The sequence below is a fragment of the Barbus barbus genome, assembly GCF_936440315.1.
Source record: "Barbus barbus genome assembly, chromosome: 42".
NCBI classification, from domain to species: domain Eukaryota; kingdom Metazoa; phylum Chordata; class Actinopteri; order Cypriniformes; family Cyprinidae; genus Barbus; species Barbus barbus.
Genome location: NC_136720.1, coordinates 1,604,701 through 1,619,005, shown reverse-complemented (window position 1 = coordinate 1,619,005; position 14,305 = coordinate 1,604,701). Strand labels below are relative to the sequence as shown.

The following is a 14,305-nucleotide window of genomic DNA, read 5'->3' as shown; positions in this document are numbered from 1 at the left end:
ATCTGTATGGCTCAGCTCATTCTACTCGACATGCCTTCGGAGGTCCAAGCTCCCGAAGATATGGCGCCGCGCTGCTGTCATAGCCCTCCCAAAACCAAACAAGCCTGCTGAAGACCCTAAATCTTACCGACCCATCTCACTGCTCTGCGTCCCATTCAAAATCCTGGAGAGGCTTATCTATAATCGTATCGAGCCAATAGTGGACCCTCAACTCCCATGGGAGCAAGCTGGCTTCCGGCGTGGTCGGTCAACGGTTGACCAGGTGACACTGCTCACCCAAGATATTGAGGACAGCTTTCAGGAAAAACAGAAGGCTGGAGTAGTGTTGCTTGATCTCACAGCCGCTTACGATACCGTCTGGCACCGCGGACTCCACCTAAAGCTACTAAAGATCACTGAGATGGTGACGAACCGCAGCTTCACCTTAAAGATCAGTGACGGTCAATGCAGCAGGCTTAGAAGGCTGAGGAATGGTGTTTTCCGCAGGGTTCTGTCCTCGCACCGATGTTATTTAATATCTACATCCATGACTTACCGGAAACAACATCCCGGAAATATGGTTACGCTGACGACCTGGCCATTATGATGAGACGACAAACATGGGAGCAGATGCAGGCCAGCCTAAACCAGGACATGGACACCTTGGCAGCCTACCTGCGTGAGTGGCGTTTACAACTCAGCATCGGCAAGACAGTTGCAGCAGCTTACCACCTGAACAACAGTGAGGCCAGACGGGAACTGGACATATTCGTTAATAACAAGTGCCTTGAGTTCCAGCAAGCCCCACGGTACCTCGGCGTACGCCTGGATAGATCTCTAACATTCAAACAACACCTTGAAGAAGTGACGGCCAAAGTGTTATCAAGGGTCGCAATAATTCGACGTCTCGCTGGTACTAGCTGGGGTGCAACTGCCAAGGTGCTTCGAATATCAACAGTAGCTCTTGTCTTCTCCACAGCTGAATACTGTGCCCCAGCCTGGTGCAGAAGCCCACACGTCAGGAAAGTCGACACTGCCATAAACACCGCCCTTCAGACTATAACTGGCTGCCTGAAATCTACCCCTGTCTACCATCTGCCAACACTAGCGGGAATTGCCCCGGCCGGCCTCCGACGAGAGGCTGCTACCCTCGCTCTTGCAAGGAAAGCCCAAAGATACAACTGGCATATCCTGCACAATACCACCACAATAGCACTGCCTCCTTATAGACTGAAGTCCCGCCACCCGTACAACAAGGCGGCACAAGACCTGCTCAGGTCCATCCCCGAGGGCCTGTCTACAGAGGCATGGCTCGCGGCAGCCTGGAAGCAGGAGTGGGAGTCAGCAGGGCCCTCACGAATCCACCGTTACATCTATGACCCTGGAGGCGGTCTTGAAGGAGAGGATCTGCCACGCCGGCAATGGACTCTGCTAAACCGCCTGCGAACTGGGGTTGGACGTTACAAAGCATCAATGAGGAAGTGGGGCCTGGAGGACAGAGCAGTGTGTGAGTGTGGGGAGCCAGAGCAGACCGCTGAGCATATAATCACCACCTGTCCACTGTATAAACCACCCTCGGAGGCCGGCCTCTTCGATGTGGGACCTGAGATGAGAACGTGGCTGAGTTCTACTGAGCTGGACATTTGATGACGACACACGAAAGAAGAAGAAGAAGGGTAGTTCATCAAAAAATCTAAATTCTGCAATCATTTATTCTCTCTCATGTTATTTGAAACCTGAATTTCATTCTTCTGTTGAAAATAAAAAAATATTTTTAAGAATGTTGCAAACAGTTGGATGGAAGTCAATAGCTGCCATCAGCTGTTTGGTTATCAGCATTCTTCAAAATATCATCTTTTGTGCTCAGAAGAAAGAAACTCGTACAGGCTTGGGACAACATGAATGAGAGCAAATGATGAAAATCTTATTTTTTGGGTGAACCATCACTGTAATGTCAAGCACTGATTAAATGATCAATTGCCTTGCTTAATAATGCTTAAGATTTAACCCTGAGAGAAGCAAGATTCAATATCAAGTGTAAAATAGCAACATAACAACATACTCTATACTCGACATTTCATAACAATGTGTGGCTTAACTTTGAATAAATTCCAGGGAAAGTGAAATCTCTTTGGAGTATTTGATGTTTAAAACATAAAACAAAGAGAAGGTGTAGCTCAGGGCCACAATCGGTGAGATGTGATCATTATCAATTTCCTGATCCACAGCCATCTTGAATCGTCCATCACCTTAGGCACCAACAAATAGCATACAGGTATTACAAAAAAACAAACATTAAAAGACCACTTGAAAAAAAAAACCAAACATACAGTAGTTTAAGTCTGTACTCTTACACACTTATACAACTCTTACGCAACTTATACATTTTTGTAGTAATTACAATAAGCCTTAAGGTTGCAAGCTCAATTTTCATGACAGCACTGGAGAGAAAGCACTGAGAATTGCATGTGTCCAGCAGCTACTCAGTCAGACCAGTCAACAAACTAATGTGTTGTCAGAAGTACCAGTCGGTACTGAAATATGTCCATTTCCCTCTAAGATTTGAGCAGATTGTTAAACACCGCTGATTGGCCACTGTGTTCACGGGCTCAACAGATACGTCTGTGATTGGCTACACTACAATGATCATCACTTCACGCAATTCACCGAGTGCTCACACAGAAGCACATGAGAATTTAACTCTCCCTTTAAACTGTGCTAGAGCACAGATCAAGCAAACCATTCTGTGATTATCCTCTGCATGCCATAAATTGAACAATTGAATATCTTGGATCTAAAATTGTAGGACTGCCACTCAAAGTCCTAGAACTGAGGTCTGACAGCAATCTGTGATCAGCCATCTTCTTTCTTGGACTGTTTTTGACTTTTTGTCTCGTTATATAGAAGTTGATATTTTCATTGTACTGTATCTACATTATTAAATGACTGAAATTACATCTGTTATGATATTCCCAGAGCCGTGCCCAGTGTTCTGTTGAATCTTATTTTGCCTGTGCATTCTGCAGGCTGCTGATAGCCTTCCTCCACAAATCCACTGAGGAGACCACCTTGGGAATCATACTTCTCAAACTTCATGACAGATCGGAGAATGCCAGGATTGTCCTTGAAGGCCAGAATATCTCGCAAAGCTTGGATAACTTTGCATTAGCTATAGCAATGCTTTCTGGTTTAATGTATGCTCTGAATCTCAGCTAACCACCTGAAATGAAATATACCTTCGAGGTACTGCAGAAGATAGTCATGGAGCTGGAAGGCTGCACTCTATCAAAGAAAGCTCAAGTTCTCAGAAACAGACTCTATGATGCGGCAGGGAGACACACAAGTATTTTCCTGCCTCTTGGAATAAGAACCATTGTTTCTTTTTCATTTCACACACTCGCAAAGAAAACCTGCTTATATCACACATACAGAGTAAACTGTTTAACACTAGAACCGCTAGGGGTCGCTGTATACCTAAAACCGCCAGCGGGTAAATCTTACCCCCGCACATGCCTACGGTTTTGATATGGCTAACGAATATATTATTTCTCTGTATTATGCCACTGTGTTCACAAAGTGTCTAGAGTCATGAAGTGATTATGTCTAGTGATCATGAACTATATTTTTGTCCTGTTGTTTTACGTTCAATCCACTCTAATCACTTTTCATAACGGTCAATATAAGCTAAACAAGCCTGCACTGAAAACGAGAATTAGATGGAAATAAATACATAATTGGGTGGTGTAATATTATAATACGTCATTAAACATATATTAAGATAATCTATGTTATAACGAGCAATAATAATTGACCACACTGCATAGGATGTAAGATGCGATGACAAATTCAAGAGCACAGCTTCACCTAATTAATTATTCATTTGTATATTTATATCGTGTAAAACCCAAACGAATCGTGGATTAAGGTTTCCTGTGTGTTCGTCTTTTCAGTGTGCAAAGTTATTCAATTTAGGTTCAATTATAATCTGACTTCATTTTATTATGACCTCAAATTTAGGTTGAAATGTCAATTAGTTGTTTGTTCATTTTGAATTATTATTGATTATTTTATTTCGCTCTTTAATCGTATTGAATCTCATTAATCTTATTCCTATAACACTTGAGTCTCATACATACGGATCTCATTCACAAACTCGTCAGTCTTGGTCATTAGACAGAGGCAATTGACTAATATCCTAGACGGCTCGTGCAATACTTAGCTCATTGTAAAATACTTTTATTAGTCCCCATAGATCTGAACACAATTAATAAAGGTCAAACTATATCTAACCAGAGGTCATGACCATTACTATAGAACCAAGCTGACCAACTTAACTTCCTCTATTGTAACTTTATATAATCATGCCGTGATTTCCCATGTACATTTAGTTAGAATAATTTTACAACAATCAGAGGTTGAGGCTGACCGGAGCTCTAAAACATAACTTTAGTCTGTTACTAACCTGAGCGCAGATTTGTAGTGTTATAGATTTAATTAACTAGAGTCAATAATCTCAGAGTAAGTCAGAATAAACACAAAAGTAACAATTTATTATCAGTCAGGTAAATATGTATTATGCCAATTATACAGCCAATTCAAAGACATCAAATCAATACAAAACATCAAAATCTCAAAGATGAATCCAAGAGTAAGCTGCATACCTAACCTGAGAAAAATACATAATATGAAGAGTGTGAACACATGTACAGTTCACCATCAACAGTAAGCTCTGTAATATACAAAAACAATACAGTCATCTGTACAACACACTTCTACAAAAACACACAATAGTATTACAGCTACCTGCTTATGAAACGCTTCAGATTGCCATGTCATTTTCTAGTGCTGCTTAATATTTTATACTTTTATAAAGCTCACTTAGTACACCTCTAATATACTCTACTTTAATCATGCACTTAACATCAGGAGAGCTGATATTAGAGACCTGAGACAGGTCTTTTTAGGGATAGTTTTCCCCTAAAAATGTTTTGATTATTGACATAAATTATATTTTCATTTTGAGTGAACTATCTCTTTAATATTCAAATTCTTTCTCTAAAATGAGCACGGGAAATGTACATGCATAGGGAAAATCAGCTAACATGCATAAATATCATAATAGCATAGAAATGAATTGTTCTTGTGATGTAAAAATTGACACTGAGTTAAATTCAATATACCTCAGTGTTTTTCAGTTCATTTAGCAGCGGGTTCAACTGAGCTGCAGGTGTTCAGTGAATGAGATGCAGGCTTCTCAGCTGAAATACAGGACACTAAAGCAGTGCAGTTGTTCTGTGGATTCACTACAGCGGTTCGTCCTGGTTGGGATTCAAACTCTGAAGTCTAAAACAGCTGCGAAAAGACTTCATCATATTACGAACAGCAGGCCTTATGAAGATGTACAGCATACAGTCAGCAAGTGGATTCACATACAGGAGCAATCGTGCATAGTTGTTCGATTTTATATCAACATATGGCAGAAATACCATAATCACATAAGGGAGAATGAGAAATGTGTAAGTCAACAGCACCAGGAACAAACTGCCCAAAATTAATTTGCGCTGAAGAGCAGTCAGTGATATTGAGCGAGAAAGACCTCGCCAAGTGCCAACAAAACAGAAAATGATTATGGGGTAGGGAATGAAACACGCTATACAGAGGAGTAGAGTATTATAAAAAAATAAACTGCGGCATGTTATTGCAAGGATCAGAGGAACAAACCAGACGATCACAGAAATAAAACAGGAGAGTTTGAGTGACTGGTGAGATTTGTACCAGATAGGATGAGAAACCAGAAGATATCGTTCAAAAGCCACACATGCCATAAAATACACACCCACAACCAAAGAACAGTAATATGCAGCACTCAGATGAAGCGTCGAAGAGGTCGTTGCTGCTGCTATTAACAAACAAATGATCTGTATGAGATCTGAAAGTATCAAATTACTAACAAACACTGAAGCAGCAGGCCAGGATTTGATGACGAAACGCAAGCCAATCAGAGTTAAGATCATGATTGGAATCTCAATGACTGAAAGGACACGGATAAACACAAGTTCTGCATAATCGTTTTTCCAACTTAATTCCATCAACTCCCCAAAGAGAAAATCCTCTTCTGATCCAGTTGAGTCATTGATGCTGATGTTATGTTGTGCCATTGCTTCACAAATTCCTGAGAGGAAGCACTAAATAACAAGCCAGTCATTAGTTTCAATATGTAAGAAATGCTTCAATTTCTCATTATAAAATTGTATTATTTGTAAAATCAGATGCCCTGACATGTTTCTTCTGTCTAAATATTGCCATTCAAATGGGGCATGTGTGATGTTACAGGGATAGTTCACCCAAAAATGAACATTGTGTCATCATTTACTCACCTCATGTTGTTTCAAACCTGAAAAATTGTCCATCTTCTGAACACAGATGAAGATATTTGAATGAATTCTGAGAGACTTCTGTCCCTCCACAGACAGTCAACGCAACGCCAGATTGATGCTTCAAAAACTCATATGAATGGAGAGGTTTAGTCCAAATTTTCAGAAGAGCTTTGATCACTTTATATGATGAACAGATTTAATTTAGGCTTTTATTCCCATATTTACACTGATCAGCGAACACAAACAGAACCTCGTTGGTTCTTACGGATCTCAAACAAGAATGATCCTCATCGATTCTCCAATGACAAGCAAGTGTGCTTGAGCTTCTGTTTGCCATGACTACTGTGTGCGCTGATTCATAAACATGATCAATCAAATCTCTTCAGAAGATGCAGACTAAACCATCTGGGTTTCTTTATGAACTCTGTTGACTGTCAGTGGAGGGACAGAAATCTCTCAGATTTCATTAAATATGTCTTCAGTTGAGTTCTGAATGTGAAGGAAAGTCTTACAGGTTTGAGGGTTAATGAATGATGAGAGAATCAGCATTTTTAGCTGAATTATCCCTGTAAACTGCTTAAAATACATTATTCATTAAAAACCACAAATGTGACCCTGGAGCACAAAAGCAGTCTTCAGTCACTGGGGTATATTTGTAGCAATAGCCAACAATACATTGTATGGGTCAAAATTATCCATTTTTATTTTATGCCAAAAATTATTAGGATATTAAGTAAAGATCATGTTCCATGAAGATATTTAGTGAATTTCTTACGGTAAATATATCAAAACTTCATTTTTGATCAGTAATATGCATTGCTAAGAACTTCATTTGGACAACTTTAAAGGAGATTTTCTCAGTATTTTTTTTTTTCCCAGATTTTCAAATAGTTGTGTCTCGGCCAAATATTGTCCTATCATAACAAACCATACATCAATGCAAAGCTTATTTATTCAGCTTCAGGTGATGTATAAATATAAATTTTGAATTTATATTAATAATATAATTTTGAAAAATTAACCCTTAAGACTGGTTTTGTGGTCCAGTGTCACATATATTAAAGAACTTTTTAAAAAGAAACATTGAAATTCCTCTGCCCATAAAATCTTTAATTTAAACAATATCACAAGTATGTTGTTGTTCTGAATATTCAGTATCACAGCACAACTGCTAGTATGACATTGCTTTAATAAAATAGTTCAATAAACAAGCGATAAATACTGAACAACTTACATTTATGACAGAACTTGGCCAGTTGCTTTGTGTTTCTTTTTCCACAGAGAAGTCAAAGGAGAACGTTTCCCACGGCCATCAACTCCACCGTAAAAACACTCCAAACGCTGTTGATCTGATGGAGAACATAGTTAAGATATAATCAAAAGTGAGTAAACTTTTAGTCCATTTAGTAGACAAGTTTAACTGTAACATTTCTGATTGAAATTAGATTGCGTACATGATGTGTGAGGGTCTACCTCAGACTAGACAAGAGTTCAGCTCCAATAATTAAACACTCAAAGGTTTACTCAATGTAAAAAAAATGACTGTTAAATTAAAGGCAGAAAAAAACGTCATGAAAAAGGGTAGTTTAAGCGGGAAAAAAATTTTCTGCCACAATTACCCGAGTACACTAAAAATGCTTCCTAATTGTTACTTGGTGTGTCCTTTTATCTTACACCTTTAACCCTATGATTATTCAGGTTAATCCATAAAGCACTCACCCGGCCGCAGGTTGACGTCCTTCAGGAATGGTGTAGAAGACTCCCTTGTGGGCTCAGTTTGTAGATAAAAGTAAATCTCACGGGAGGCAATAGCAACAATAAGCTAAGTTACAAGTTCTATCATCAAACTCTAAGCAGCAATATTGCAGTGTCCTTCACACATAATGCAGACAGCATCTGAAGAGTGCTTTACTCCTTTATACTACTTTTTGGGTAACTACAATCATCATATTCCTCATGTCTTGTATGATCCAGTCTTCCTGTTGTAGGTGTCTCAGTCTCTTTAACTCATATTTTAGCAAGGCGTGGTCTTTCCTTTGTTGCTTACGTTGCTGTCTGCGTCTCGCACTCTTTCATGTTTCGTGTTGAAACATGTTCTCTTCACCCCCGTAGACCCTCTTGTCAACCTTTGTGGTTGATTTCATAGCATTAGCTTGTAAACCTGTCTTTCACAACTGTTGCTTACTCATTCCAACAAAGCAAGTTTTGCAATTGTAAACGTCTTTATCTCAAAGCATATATGGCATTAACTTAAAACAAGCAAATAACATAACTTTGAAACAGGTAAATAGCAATATAATTTTTCATATCCAAAACATAGTTTATTTTCCACAGTGTGGAAGTTACTTCCTCAGTCAAACAAGAAACCTGCAAACACATAAATGTGACCCTGGACCACAAAACCAGTCTTAAGTGTCAATTTTTCAAAATTGAGATTTATACATAATATAAAAGCTGAATAAATCATCTTTCCATTGATGTATGGTTTGTTATGATAGAATAATATTTGGCTGAGATACAACTATTTGAAAATCTGGAATCTGAGGGTACAAAAAAGTCAAAATATTGAGAAAATCACCTTTAAAGTTGTTCAAATTAAATTCTTAGCAATGCATATTACTAATCAAAAATGAAGTTTTGATATATTTACGGTAAGAAATTGCTAAATTGCTACAAATATACCCCAGCGACTTAAGACTGCTTTTGTGCTCCAGGGTCACAAATGCTGTATTTCCTGATTCTCTTGCTGCTTTGTGAACTCAGCTGTTTTCTTTAGGAAACAGAAATCTGTGTCTTTATTCCAGTCAGTGCTGATAGTAAAAATTTAATTGAACAGACTTTTAATTAATTAGTTTGATTAACTACAAACAATCAGTGATACCAGAGGCTGAACTACAAATATAGTTAATGATATATGAACTCATACATGATCTGCTATCATAACGACAATTACAAGACAGATGTTTATGAGCTGAACGCCTTGTTACTGAACACAACCCCTAAAATGAGAAGTGGCTCAGACAAGGACCTGAAAGAAAACCCCCAAAGCTACATTAAACAATATACACATGATCTTACCTGAATCAGACTGTGGCTTGAAGATGTTTGTGGTGAGTGGGGCGGGGCTGAGAGCCGTGGGAACGGAGCGAGGCCGGTGGAGTTAATGATAAGGAGCGACACCTGTGACACTCACCGGTCTCGAGTCCCACGGAGGAGCTCCGGAAGGATAAAAGGAGGAGTGACGACAGTGGAAGACGAGAGAGGACCAGGCCTGGATTTTATTTTGTGTTTTGTGTGCGGCAGTCGTCCGTGAGGGGCTGCCGCTGTACTTTTACGTTTGTTTATTTTGGTTATTAAATATTTGAATGTTTGCCGGTTCCCGCCTCCTTCTTCCCGACCTACGAACGTTGTTACATTGGTGCCGAAACCTGGGAGGAAGGAGGGACACGCTGTCAGAGAGCCCTCGCTGCTGAGGGGGAACGCGGTGCTGAGGAGATCGGGCAGCACGGAGTAGCGGGGGCGGCCGCTGGCTGCCCGAGGCGACGGTGCTGGAGCGATGGAACAACAGGTGGGATGGAAGACTCGCTGCCGTGCTCCTGGGTCGAGGAGGGGGGCTGCCGTCCGAGAGGGATCGGAGGAGTTGGCGCCATTCGCCGAGTGACCGTAGCCTGCTGCCATCCGCCATGTTGGGGAGGAGCAGGGAATGGGGGACTCGCTGCCGGCTGCCCTCGACCGGAGGAGCCATCGCCGTCCCGACCCAGGAGCACGGCAGCGAGTTTTCCGTCCCACCTGTTGTTCCATCGCTCCAGCACCGTCGCCTCGGGCAACCAGTGGCCGCCCCCGCTACTCCGTGCTGCCCGATCTCCTCAGCAGCGAGGGCTCTCTGACAGCGTGTCCCTCCTTCCTCCCGGGTTTCGGCACCAATGTAACAAAGTTCGTAGATTCGGGAAGAAGGAGGCGGGAACCGGCAAACATTCAAAGAATTTAATAACAAAAATAAACAAACGTTAAAGTACAGCGGCAGCCCCTCACTGACGACTGCCGCACACAAAACACAAACTAAAATCCAGGCCTGGTCCTCTCTCGTCTTCCACTGTCGTCACTCCACCTTTTATCCTTCCGGAGCTCCTCCGTGGGACTCGAGACCGGTAAGTGTCGCAGGTGTTGCTCCTTATCATTAACTCCACCGGCCTCACTCCGTTCCCATGGCTCTCGGCCCCGCCCCACTCACCACAATGTTCATCAGTAGATGATGGTGTCTGTGAGCTGATGGTCGTTCTTTTATAGTCTGAATTCACAGCGGCGAATGGAGAGTGATTCTGTCAGATAATGAGCAAAGAGAAATAAGCTTAAAATTGAGGTTCATCAGACCAGATAATATTATTTCTCACAGTCTGAGGGTCCTTTAGGTGCTTTTTTGCAAATTCCAAGTGTGTTTTCTTTTGTCTTCACTGAGGAGAGTATTTAGTTTGGCCACAATGCCATAAAGCCCAGATCGGTGGAGGTTTCTCCCATCTCCACATATGATCATGGAGCTCGACTAGAGTGACCATCAGTGACCTTCTTGGTCACCACTCTAACCAAAGCCCTTCTCCATCAATTGCTCAGTTTGACCTTGAGGCCAGCTATAAGAAGAATCCTGGTTGTTTCAAACTTCTTCCATTAAGGGTAACAGAGACTACATGCTTCTGTGAAACTTCAATAAAGCAGATTTTTTTCTGAACTCTTCCCCAGATGTGTGGCTTGACGCAAACCTGTTTCTGAGCTCTACAGATAGTTCTTTTGACCCCAGGGCTTGGTTTTTGCTCTGATATGCTGTAACGTATCTGTTTGTGTTTAGTTTCCTTTCTGCCCATATTTGGTTCTTCCTGTTTTAGTTCGTGTCCTAGTTTTGTTAATTAATGATCATCATCACCTGTGTTTAATTAATTACCTTGTTTCCTTGTTTGCTCCTTTGTTCTCTAGTCCTTATAAGTCCTCAGTTTCCCTTAAGTCTTCGTCTAGACTTAGTTATGTTTTATGCTGTTAACCTTGCGTCAGCTTCTGTTTCATTTAATAAAGTTATATTTTGTTTTATACTCCTCGTTCTCCTGTCTCCCTGGACAGCAACCGTTACAGAAGACTAGACCTATAACCGAAGACGACATCGACGCTCATAATGCTTGAGCTTGTTCCTGTCGTCTGCGGGGGATCGCGCCGCCGTTCACGGATCGCCCCTGCCCCTCGTACCTGGGAGAATGGGTCACCATTCGCGGCGTCCGCTAGTCTGCCGTTCTGGGGAGAACGGGTCGCAATACGCCGCTTTCCTAGACCCGCGTCCCAGGGGAATTTTAAATCATACCTTGGCGTCGAATGTTCCGTCCACGGCGATGAGGATACCGCCGTGCGAGGCGAAGAACGTTCCGCCCGCGGCGAGGAGGATACTGCCGACCCTGGCGTCGAATGTTCCGTCCACGGCGATGAGGATACCGCCGTGCGAGGCGATGAACGTTCCGCCCGCGGCGAAAGTGGTTCCGCTCCCCGCGGCTAAAATGGTTTCGCCACCCACTAAGTGGGTTTCCCTGACACTGAATGGGGGTTCACTGAATTCTCGGCTCCTGTCCTCTCCCCAGTACACGCTCACCCACAGTGCCCTCCAGTGCCTGCTCCTCGCAAGTGCCCTCCAGTGCCGGCTCCTCGTAATAGCCGTCCTGAAGTCCCGCTGGTTCCGCCCAGCCGTCCTGAGTTCCCGCTGGTTCCGCCCAGCCGTCCTGAAGTCCCGCTGGTTCCGCCCAGCCGTCCTGAGTTCCAGCTGGTTCCGTCCAGCCCACCTTCATCTCCGCTGGTCCCGTCCAGCCCACCTTCATCTTCGCTGGTTCCGCCCAGCTCTCCTTCGTCTCCGCTGGTTCCGTCCAGCTCCGCGCTACAAGAGCGCCCCCGAGAATCTAGTTCTCAAGCCACGGCCAGGAGTGCCGATCCCGATCCCCGAGAATCCAGTTCTCTAGCCTCGGCCAGGTGCGCCGATCCCGAATCCCGTTCTCTGACTACGGCCAGGAGTGCCGATCCCGAATCCAGTTCTCCAGTCACGGCCAGGAGTGCCGATCCCGAATCCCGTGAATCCAGTTCTCTGACCACGGCCAGGAGTGCCGATCCCGAATCCAGTTCCCAGACTACGGCCAGGAGTGCCGATCCCTAATCCCGAGAATCCAGTTCTCTGACCACGGCCAGGAGTGCCGATCCCGAATCCAGTTCCCAGACTACGGCCAGGAGTGCCGATCGCGAACCCCGAGAATCCAGTTCTCAAGTCACGGCCAGGAGTGCCGATCCAGATCCCCGAGAACCCAGTTCTCTAACCACGGCCAGGAGTGCCGTTAGTGTCCGCGCTGGAAGAGCGCCCTCAAGTGTCCGCGCTGCAAGAGTGCCCTCAAGTGTCCGCGCTGCAAGAGCGCCCTCAAGTGCCCGCTCCTCCAGAGCACCCTCAAGTGTCCGCTCATGTGCCCGCTCCTCCAGAGCGCCCCCAAGAGCCCTCTCCTCCTGAGTGTTCCCATGAACTTGCTCCTCCAGTTTGGCCCCTTATGGGGAACATTCCCAAAGAAATTTGGGGGGGGGCTATATACCTGTAATCCTGGTAGTCATAGTGGCCTTGCTAGAGACATTGGGCAGGGCCACTATGGCTCAATCCTCATGGCCTCATGATTCCCTTTGGGCTTCCCAAAACATATGGCCGTGGCGGCCTAAGCTCCCAGATCCGCCATGGCCGCTTTCCTAGACCCGCGTCCCAGGGGAATTTTAAATCATACCTTGGCGTCGAATGTTCCGTCCACGGCGATGAGGATACCGCCGTGCGAGGCGAAGAACGTTCCGCCCGCGGCGAGGAGGATACTGCCGACCCTGGCGTCGAATGTTCCGTCCACGGCGATGAGGATACCGCCGTGCGAGGCGATGAACGTTCCGCCCGCGGCGAAAGTGGTTCCGCTCCCCGCGGCTAAAATGGTTTCGCCACCCACTAAGTGGGTTTCCCTGACACTGAATGGGGGTTCACTGAATTCTCGGCTCCTGTCCTCTCCCCAGTACACGCTCACCCACAGTGCCCTCCAGTGCCTGCTCCTCGCAAGTGCCCTCCAGTGCCGGCTCCTCGTAATAGCCGTCCTGAAGTCCCGCTGGTTCCGCCCAGCCGTCCTGAGTTCCCGCTGGTTCCGCCCAGCCGTCCTGAAGTCCCGCTGGTTCCGCCCAGCCGTCCTGAGTTCCAGCTGGTTCCGTCCAGCCCACCTTCATCTCCGCTGGTCCCGTCCAGCCCACCTTCATCTTCGCTGGTTCCGCCCAGCTCTCCTTCGTCTCCGCTGGTTCCGTCCAGCTCCGCGCTACAAGAGCGCCCCCGAGAATCTAGTTCTCAAGCCACGGCCAGGAGTGCCGATCCCGATCCCCGAGAATCCAGTTCTCTAGCCTCGGCCAGGTGCGCCGATCCCGAATCCCGTTCTCTGACTACGGCCAGGAGTGCCGATCCCGAATCCAGTTCTCCAGTCACGGCCAGGAGTGCCGATCCCGAATCCCGTGAATCCAGTTCTCTGACCACGGCCAGGAGTGCCGATCCCGAATCCAGTTCCCAGACTACGGCCAGGAGTGCCGATCCCTAATCCCGAGAATCCAGTTCTCTGACCACGGCCAGGAGTGCCGATCCCGAATCCAGTTCCCAGACTACGGCCAGGAGTGCCGATCGCGAACCCCGAGAATCCAGTTCTCAAGTCACGGCCAGGAGTGCCGATCCAGATCCCCGAGAACCCAGTTCTCTAACCACGGCCAGGAGTGCCGTTAGTGTCCGCGCTGGAAGAGCGCCCTCAAGTGTCCGCGCTGCAAGAGTGCCCTCAAGTGTCCGCGCTGCAAGAGCGCCCTCAAGTGCCCGCTCCTCCAGAGCACCCTCAAGTGTCCGCTCATGTGCCCGCTCCTCCAGAGCGCCCCCAAGAGCCCTCTCC

General features: G+C 45.1%; 1 protein-coding gene and 1 long non-coding RNA gene across 2 annotated transcripts in view; one reads left to right on the top strand and one right to left on the bottom strand.

Moving 5' to 3' along the window:
• The window catches only part of LOC306861610 (polyunsaturated fatty acid 5-lipoxygenase-like), a 587,266-nt gene that overhangs the window by 60,651 nt on the left and 512,310 nt on the right, over positions 1-14,305 (top strand). The window lies entirely within an intron of this gene.
• LOC306861680 lies at positions 4,511-8,380 on the bottom strand. The gene is made up of 4 exons (XR_013783497.1): positions 8,076-8,380; positions 7,591-7,705; positions 5,160-6,164; positions 4,511-4,645 (listed from the first exon to the last, which is right to left on the bottom strand). It is a non-coding gene; the product is annotated as an uncharacterized lncRNA (long non-coding RNA).